Source organism: Lolium rigidum, chromosome 3, assembly GCF_022539505.1.
Source record: "Lolium rigidum isolate FL_2022 chromosome 3, APGP_CSIRO_Lrig_0.1, whole genome shotgun sequence".
Lineage (NCBI taxonomy): Eukaryota > Viridiplantae > Streptophyta > Magnoliopsida > Poales > Poaceae > Lolium > Lolium rigidum.
Genome location: NC_061510.1, coordinates 365,056,113 through 365,066,217, shown reverse-complemented (window position 1 = coordinate 365,066,217; position 10,105 = coordinate 365,056,113). Strand labels below are relative to the sequence as shown.

The window sequence follows — 10,105 nt, the reverse complement described above, 5'->3', positions numbered from 1 at the left end:
TCTTGAAAAATTTGTTTAAAACAGGATGAGATGGTGGAGCTAGTATAGACGTATAGGTGTATATAAACCGAGAGGAAAGGAAGAGTGGCAAGCTGGCATAGGAGTAATGTGCCTTTTGCTCTCCTTGGAGTCCCGCGAAATGCAAACTTCAATGTCATGTACGATAAAAGACTAACTAACTAGCCTTTGTATAGTATAACAGAATTGGAGCTTAATTTGTGGTAACAGAATTTGGAGGGAAATGCAAGTTGGGGTTTTTACGTGGATGAGCGGCCAGAAATACTGCCACTCCGAGCCTAGCTTTCTTGGCACATGTCTGGCGTGCATGAGTTATCTTGTCATACGTGGCCAATAGTTGTATCTCTGGCTTATGTGACATTCTTTCCTTCTACTCTTTATTTCTCATGCCATCTAGCACTTCAAGTGAACTGTCATTTAGTTAGGCAAGTATCTATGGCTTATGTGTAGAGATAAGGTTTATTGAGCTAGCCAAGTACCTTCTATTTTCTTTGAACAAACATGTGAGCAGCCATATATTATTTGCATACCTTGATTACTAGCATATGGAAAAACCAACCTAAGTCACTATATGTTGGGCCCTCATGTGGTTTGTGAGAACATGTGTTGGATATAGTGCCCTAGAGGCAATAATAAAGGGTATTTATTATTATATATATCAATAGTTCATAATAATTTTGTGCCATGCTATAACTGTATTAATCGAAAACATTGATACACATGTGGTATTGTAAATAAACCAGGTCCCTCATGAGTATCTCTCCACTTGTCAAATTCCTTTTGTATTTCCAAAAATACAATGCATTTTTAAAAGAAATTTCTGGCATACAATCTCAATGTATATGTGTAGCTAGTTTAAAAAATCATCCGATTCAACGATTAATCGGCCGATTAATCGCTACTCAGCGGGCCACTGATTAGCCGATTCACACATTTATCACCCGATTAACTCATTTACCGGCCGATTCGTCCATTAAAATAATCTTCAGCTAACTGAGTTGAAACCGATAAGCGATTTCCTCAACATTGCCTACGTCTTATTTTTTTTTGTAGATTTTGTTGAAACCAAAAAATCTGATTTTCAAAAATAAAATGAAATTCTTGTTTAGTATAACTAAATAACTTTACAATTTGTTGTCTAGAACGATTTTCATCCAACACGTAGCCTGAAATAGTTTAGCATGTATTTTCTGGACGCAGACACAAACCATAGTAGAACTATATTTGTACACATGCTCCTTCATTTGGATGTGTCCATCTCCATTGTCCGCACGTCTAGCTATGGTGAGTGCACACGTGGTCTACGTACGGCTCTAAGCGGTTCATTTTGCAAGTGAAAACAGACTTGTGCATAGGTTTTTTTTTCTATTGGGCCCACGGCCGTGAATCCGGGTTAACAGCCTACATCATTTTAACTTTGCCTGCATGAGTCCATTGTGTGCCTTCACACACCACGTGCCCATGACATATTTGTACGCTTTATGTGAGATATTGTGTTTACACGTTAAGTTTAAATCTCAACCATAAAAATAAAATAATCAATGGTTATAATTTTTTAAGATGATGTGGATTAATGTGGTGACTCCATTAATTAGACTAACTAATTCACCTTTGCGGTAACAGAATTAACTTTGTGGAAGCCGAATTTGGAGAGAACGGAAGTTAGGTTTTGCATGGAAGAGCGGCGACGATGCCACACCAAGCATAACTTACTTAGCATGCGCATGGCATGATCACATGAGTTATCTTATCATACGTGGCAAATAGTTGTATCCCTGCTGGTTTTATGTGGTATTCTTTCCATCTACGTTTATTTATCATGTCATCTAACACTTCAAGTGAACGGTCATTTGGTTTAGTGTGGAGATCAAGTTCATTGAAATAACCAAATATTAGTACCTTTTATTTTATTTTCGATGAGCAGAGCTTCTAAACATATATACTTTGCACACCTTGCTTGCCGAATTTGGAGAGAACGGAAGTTAGGTTTTGCATGGAAGAGCGGCGACATATGATGCCACACCAAGCATAACTTACTTAGCATGCGCATGGCATGATCACATGAGTTATCTTATCATACGTGGCAAATAGTTGTATCCCTGCTGGTTTTATGTGGTATTCTTTCCATCTACGTTTATTTATCATGTCATCTAACACTTCAAGTGAACGGTCATTTGGTTTAGTGTGGAGATCAAGTTCATTGAAATAACCAAATATTAGTACCTTTTATTTTATTTTCGATGAGCAAACATGTGAGCTTCTAAACATATATACTTTGCACACCTTGCTTGCCGGCGTATCGAAAACCTGGCCTAAGTCACTACTTGCAGATTTAGAGACAATCATCTATTACTAGAATTAGTTTTTATTAATTTAATATAGCTAAACATGATGACAATATCAACACCAGAAATAACCATTCGGCAAACAAGACATAACTATCATATCTACCTCAGTTGCATATGTAGTAATCAACATTGCGGGTACCAACAATAGGATAAGAACTATATATGTATTGGTTGGTGGTACAACCACAAGAGGGGCATCGTTTCCGGCTAAGGCCGCAATGACGGTGGCATGAACAATCTTTTCGTCGTTCTCCATCACCGTGATGAAGGTATCGTAGTCGAGGAAGCAACCGATAATGTGATCAGTTGTACGATGTTCCTTTCATCATGATGAAGGTAGTGTAGTCAAGGTAGTATCCCATCCTATGTGCATCCACACCGCGACGCTTCCGATTTTTTTTATCGTCCCTCTCTTTGTGCAAGATTGTAAGAGGCATAGTTCCGAAAACCTACTCTCCCGAACAGTCATGCATGCGGTCATTGGTATGGAGAAACCTTCATCATGTCTTGTGAGGAACCAAGAGTTTCTAAAGGACGGAGATCGTCAACTACATGTGAAGATCTACCTCTTAGTCGCTCGGAATGGATATAGTGTCCCTGCTCAAGGGGAATATGTTGTCTTGGTGACCAAGTACTTGGTGTCATTTTGGAATTTGTGTCATAGCTTTCTCCCTTAAGGATGTAAGATAGCGCCAACATACTATCTGAAATTTGAGATACATCTTCTTGTTTACGATCCCTTTTCCTAGTTCCTTTACTTCATCACAATCTACTTTTCTGCAAGCAGTTTTATCGTTTAGATTTGCATGTGTAGTTTGTTTTAGGCAACTAATACTTATTTTTTTACCAAAAGCCGTCACTTTCACATTTTTTTTATCATCACCCGTTCACCCCCTCTAGTCAACTTAGGTGAACATCACTATATCTTGATCCTTTCCTTGAATGCTAATGACACGGTGTTGTTGTTAATTAAGAGTCAACATGAGATGCAAAAGGGAGGCACCTGTCTAGAAGACCACTTGATTGATCTTTATTTGATTTGTAACTGTCGTCCTTCCACAAACTGTAGCAATTTAACAACTACTTGAAACATTTTAACCAAAATATGTTCTTGCAACGAAGCTTTTCTTTTCAAATGGTACTTGTCCAAGTACACATGGGCGGGACCTAAGGCCCCTACATCCTGGGCAGCCGCCCATGCTTGCAGACGCCGTCACAACTTGTAATACTGACTTTTTGCAAAAAAGAATCCAGAAAATAGGTATTTTAGGCACGTTTGCCTAGGCTTCAAGAAAAGTTATAGGTCCCACTAGCTAAAATAAATAATTTGAGATAGACTAAATACTTATAACAAATATGTACGCACCCACCAAATAAACTGCAAACAAAGGGGATAATTAGAGTTAGATTGAGGGCGTCGATGATCGGGTCTGACTTCAAACAATTGGGCATGTTGGCGACTTCACACATTGGTAACAAGGCAAAGGATGGACTCAAGGGTTGAGTAGCTAACTAGCTATGAGACTTCATAATTGGTTTAATCTCGCGAGCTCAAGTAATTGATTTCGCCGTTTCTTCTATGGTTTGTATGCTACCTTTTATAGCAAGAAGTTCATAATATACGTAGGTTTGTATTTAGCCTTGAGCTAGCCAGCGGCACGGAATTCAGCTCTCTAGTCTTTACCATTATATACCTCATATTGTTATTTCAGATGGCCGTCTCTTGAGTTGATTACACCGTGTTTGATCTTTTTTCCATGCCTGAAACTTTTTTTTTTGCACGAAAGTACCCTTGTCCATTATATTTGTAGAAGGGATGTACTCCAGAAACTAGGGTATATTCAACATATGACACATACGCATAAGGCCAGGTGCATGCACAATTGCACATACATGCATGCGGTCCTTCCATCGATGGAACACGCTTATTCAGGAGCAATTTAGGACAAAAGTTACACGGCCACTTGACTGCCGACCAGGGAGAGGCAGTAGGGGCCGCCATGGATGGTCGTTAGGCTGCATTCCTGCGGGGAAACGAGGGTGGCGGCGTAGTTCCTCTGCATCTTTCTAGGACACTGTAACTGGGGCATGTGAATGTCCTGGAGGCCGCCCTCGAACACGCCCTCCGCCGTCACCACCCCATCCATGAGAATTCGCAGCGCCTCACAACGGCAATACGCCGGGATGGCCGATAGCTCCCGGCAGCACCGCTCCTTCATGTCCCAGGTTAAGAGTAGAGGACCTACACCACATATTTGACTAACCACGTAGGTGCCGCAGACTTGGAGTGGGTTGTGCGGAATCGCCCACCCAAGAACGCACTGGTTCCCGACGCTGGCGGAGGTTGCGGCCAGGACAGAGATCGAGCAGAACGGCGGCGAAGAGGATGACCTGGTTGGACGCCATTCTTGAACACAGTTTGTTTCAAATAGGATGGGATGTTGGAGCTAGTATAGACGTATGGGTGTATATATACGGAGAGGAAAGGAAGAGCGGCAAGCTGGCATAGGAGTACTGATGTGCCTCTTGCCCTCCTTGGAGTGCCGCGAAATGCAAACTTCCATGTCATGTACGATGAAAGACTAACTAATTAACCTTTGTAGTATAACTGAAGAGATTCGTGGCTAGATCTCTACTATTTTAGGAATATTTCTTTCGTACATACAATCAGGGGAGAGGGAGTCAAATATCTAGTAGCACACTCACACCTCTCGAGTCTTCTACCTGCCTCTACATTAATTGTTCATCTACTTTTCTAATCTAGTCCATATAGCTTTGACTATTACAACTAGGTCCAACACTCCCCCTCAAGATGGGGCAAACACATCAAATAGACCCATCTTGCTACAAAATACAGAAAACATTCTCTCAGGCAATCCTTTAGTGAGGATATCAGCTACCTGACTTGCCGAGGTAACATATGGTAAGCACACTATTCCTTTGTCAAGTTTTTCTTTGATAAAGTGTCGATCAATTTCGATGTGCTTAGTTCTATCATGTTGGACAGGGTTATTTGCAATATCAATGGCAGCCTTATTATCACAATAAAGCATCAGCGGTACATGCAAAGGCAACTTTAATTCTACTAAGAGAACCTGCAACCATAATAGTTCACATATGCCATGAGCCATTGATCTATATTCTGCCTCTGCAGTTGATCTCGCCACACGGATTGTTTTTTACTCCTCCATGAAACGAGATTACCCCCAATGAATGCACAATAACCCGAAGTGGACCGTCGATCATCTAAAGACCCTGCCCAATCAGCATATGTATAGCATTCAACTTGAAGACCTCCTTGCTTAGTGTATAAAATACCTTTCCCTGGACACCCTTTAAGGTACTTTAAAATTCTATTCAAAGCATCCAAGTGTGCTGTCTTAGGGTCATGCATGAATTGGCTAACAACACTAACCGCGAATGCAATGTCAGGGCGTGTATGGGAAAGATATATCAATTTTCCAACAAGTCTCGTATAACGCTCCCGATCAACGGGAGTTCCCATATCACTACTAAGGCGATGATTATGTTCTATAGGAGTTGCAACTGGTCGGCAATCATGCATACCGGTTTCTCTAAGCAGATCTAGAGTGTACTTCCTTTGTGATAGAAATATACCTTTTGATCCACGAGAGACCTCTATGCCAAGAAAATATCTTAGGTGCCCAAGGTCTTTCACCTCAAATTCTTGTGCTAGGTGACACTTCAGGTCATCAATTTCCTTGTGGTTATCACCTGTTATCACAATGTCATCGACATATACTATTAAAATTGCAACTCCATTATCATTATGCTTGTAAAACAATGTATGATCTGCATTGCTTTGGTAAAAACCTCTTTTGAGCATGGCTTGTTTGAACCGATCAAACCATGCTCGTGGTGATTGTTTCAAGCCATACAATGAGCGGCGGAGGCGCAACACCTTCCCTGTATGCTCACTTAATTCAAAACCAGGTGGAATGTCCATATAGACTTCCTCTTGGAGATCCCCATGGAGAAAAGCATTTTTTACATCCATTTGATAGATACTCCCATATAGACTTCCTCTTGGAGATCCCCATGGAGAAAAGCATTTTTTACATCCATTTGATAGATACTCCAATCTAGATTTACAGCACAGGAAATGAGTGTCCTGACCGAATTCATCTTTGCAACAGGAGCAAATGTTTCTTCATAATCAATACCATAAGTTTGTGTGTAACCCTTAGCTACCAACCGAGCTTTGTATCTATCTATTTTCCCCTCTGGAGTGTGTTTGACGGAGAAAACCCACTTACAGCCTACAGGTTGCTTACCTTGCGGTAGATCCACAAGCTCCCATGTTTCATTTTTTTCCAATGCTCTCATCTCATCAAGCATTGCTTCCCTCCATTTTGGGTCCTCTAAAGCTACTATCCAGTGAGATGGTATGGTGGTAGAGTCCAAAGAGGCAATAAAACTTTGGAAAGTTGGACTGCAATGTTTGTACGAAATGAAGTTTGAAATGTTATGTTTATACCCGACAAAATCTTTAAGATGTCCGGGAATAGTGCGGGTTCTAGTTGACTTTCTTTGGGAAATAGGTAAATTAGCTTGTAGATTAATAGTAGATAGTTGGTTGTCACTCTGCCCTGTAATGCTAATAGGAGATGTAGAACTAGGGTAAGTACTATTAGTACCTGGGTCCTCATGCATGATAGCATCTTCACCTTGAGATGGAAGTGACGAATTTCCTGTTGCATCCACAGTGTCTCCAGGACAAGACTCACTATCAGGACCATCATGGTGTGTCTCCTCCCCCTGACTTAAATCATTATTATTAGACAAATTATTTTCAAGGGATGACACATTATCATGAATTACGGAACCACTTGTACCACTTGAAGGGGGAACAAGAACATGGATAAATGAACTACTTCCATTCTCCCCCTCTTGTTGACCTTCAAGTGGTAATAGGGCAATACCACTATCCAGTGATGGTCCATAATACGGTTCATGCTCACGAAAGGTTACATCGGAGCTTTCAAAAAACCGATGTTCAGAAGGACACCAACATCTATAACCTTTCTTAGAAGGAGAGTAGCCCGTGAAAACACATTTCAAGGCACGCGGGTCCAACTTACCTACAGAATTTCTGTAATCATGCACAAAGCAAACGCACCCAAAAACCTTTGGAGGAACCAGAAAGTCATTAGAACCCAACAAACATTCAGCGGGAGTACGTTCTATAACCAAGAACACGAAGAGGCATGCGATTTATGAGATATGTTGCAGTTTTAATTGCCTCACTCCACAAAATTTTTGGAACATGCATAGTAAACATGAGTGAGCGAGCAACTTCAAGTAAATGCCGATTTTTGCGTTCAGCCACACCATTTTGTTCTGGAGTATTAACACATGTAGTTTGGTGTATTATTCCATTTGTTGCAAGAAATTGATCGAAATCTTGGTTAATATATTCAGTACCATTGTCCGAACGAAGAATCTTAATGGTTGTTGCATGTTGGGTTTTAATAAGAGCACACAAATCTTTGAAGACGGATAATACACCACTCTTATGTTTTAGGAGATAAAGCCATGTAAAACGGCTAAAACAGTCAATAAATGTCACAAACCAACGGTGACCAGAGATAGAATGAACATCAGAGTGGATTATCTCAAAAGGTTTACTACTTCTTAAACCAATACTAGGATAGGATCCCCTAGTATGTTTGGCTAGTTCACACGCATCACACACCAAAGACTCCCTACTACATAACTTAAACAGGGAAGGGTAGATACGATATAAAGCAGCAAAAGAGAGGTGTCCAAGCCTGCGATGATGCAAGGTGAGTTCTTGTATTGGAGACAAACTGGATGCAAGGGCAATTTCTTCTCTTCCTTCATCAAGATAATATAGCCCATCATGCTCGGTCCCAGTCCCCAAAAGTCTCCCTGTCTTTAGCTCCTGAAAAGCACAACAAGTAGGATCAAACCAACTTCTACAATTACGGGATTTATTGAACGAGCTAACGGAAAATAGGTTGACCGGAAGTTTAGGAACATGCAAGACATGCGATAAGGACAATGTATTGGTGCACCTAACGGATCCACGTCCTACAATAGGTGCCATGGATCCATCAGCTACACGTACCTTGTCCTTACCTGAGCACGGACTATACGTGGTAAAAAGGTTTGATGCTCCTGTCATATGGTTAGTGGCTCCGGTATCAATGATCCAAGATTTTGATTGAGCCGTGGAAGTGTGGGCCTGTTGAGATGTCATACCTTGGCGAGAAGTGACAGAGAGACTGGATTCAGCTTTGGAGGAACCCTAGGAGGAAGATGAGCCTTCTGAGAGTTTAAGTTTGGAAGAAAAATCCTCAAGTGCTCGCACATCTACCACTGGTAGCCCCCTTGTAGTTGTGTGATTAGCTTGACTCCTGTTTGAACCTTGAGCTCCCCCTGGCCGAGATCTCGCTTTCTCCCACCAGAGTGGATAGCCGTGCATCTCAAAGCACGTGTCTTTCTTGTGTCCATTCTTTTTGCAATAATCACAAAAAAACTTTCTTTTATCTGCTTTACCAAAGGACCTTGAAGCATAACGAGTTTGCATGGATAAAGCTGCACGAGCATCCGTTGAACTGAGACCATCCTCCTTAGGTTGAGACAAACGGGTCTCCTCTTCAATCGAAATGATATCATCAAGGGTCGGCCACTCTGGTTCAGAAAATATCAATTGACGGCGAAGATTAAATTCCTGGTTTAGGCCATCAAGGAAAAGCTTGCTCACAAATGACTCGAACCATGCATGATGGATTGCAATGTCCTTTTTGTCAACAGGTTCAAAAGGATGATAATAGTGCAAGTCTCTGTACAGTCTTTTCATTTCCCCTGCATACTCTGTCACAGATTTAGAGTCTTGCTTCAAGTTAATTAAATCATGCATGATACGAGTGGCTTGCATCTTATTAGTTTTTCCAGCAAATTGCTTCTGCAAGGATGTCCAAACTTCATAGACAGTTTCCATTGTTTCCACTTGCCCTCTGATTGATGGTTCCATACTTCCCAAAAGCCAAACTAATACTTTATCATTGATTTGTTTCTTGTTGGTACCATCTTTCTGCAGTTTTTCTTCACCAGCAACAAGTAGATGATCATAGTCATTAGCACTCAAGATTAGTTGAGCGTGACGAGCCCAACTGATGTAGTCACATGGTCCCGGTAGTTTCACTGGATTAGGCTCAAGTGTATGCTTGAATGGCTCGGGGGGCAACTTTGGTTGTTGCTGTTGCTGTTCAAGGAGCTTGCTAAAAATTTCATACATTTTGTCAATACTGGAATCCCCTGTCTTATCTTTGTTTGTGTCTCCCATAACTTTTTTCAGTCAAGAAGGCTGCAACTGCACAACTCAAAGCACCAAGAAAATAGTATTTTCTCAACTGCTAGTAGCACTCAAGAACAACAAGAAATCATTAATACGTGAGCCCTTTTTCCTTCTAGCAAGTAGTATTGATCTTTAGCAGTTCCAATATGACTAAAATACTCAGCCACACAGGACTGTTTGGCAGCAGAACAATTACAGTCTAGCTAAACACTTAACAACAGCACTAGCACATTGTACCTTCGGTGCTTGTAGTTGTAGTCCAGGCAGAAGATGGAAGAAGCTTCAATTTGACTTTGATAAGATCCAGCCCACGGGCAGGAGACAACTGCGGGCTAAACATCAAGAGGCACCAATGTCCAGTTCCTAGCACTGCTCCCTCACGAGCGTCCGCCGG

The 10,105-nt window shown here is 41.2% G+C and overlaps 1 pseudogene; it reads right to left on the bottom strand.

The window, feature by feature from the left end:
- Positions 1 to 4,318: 4,318 nt before the first annotated feature.
- Positions 4,319 to 4,778, bottom strand: LOC124697362 (annotated as a pseudogene).
- Positions 4,779 to 10,105: the final 5,327 nt, after the last annotated feature.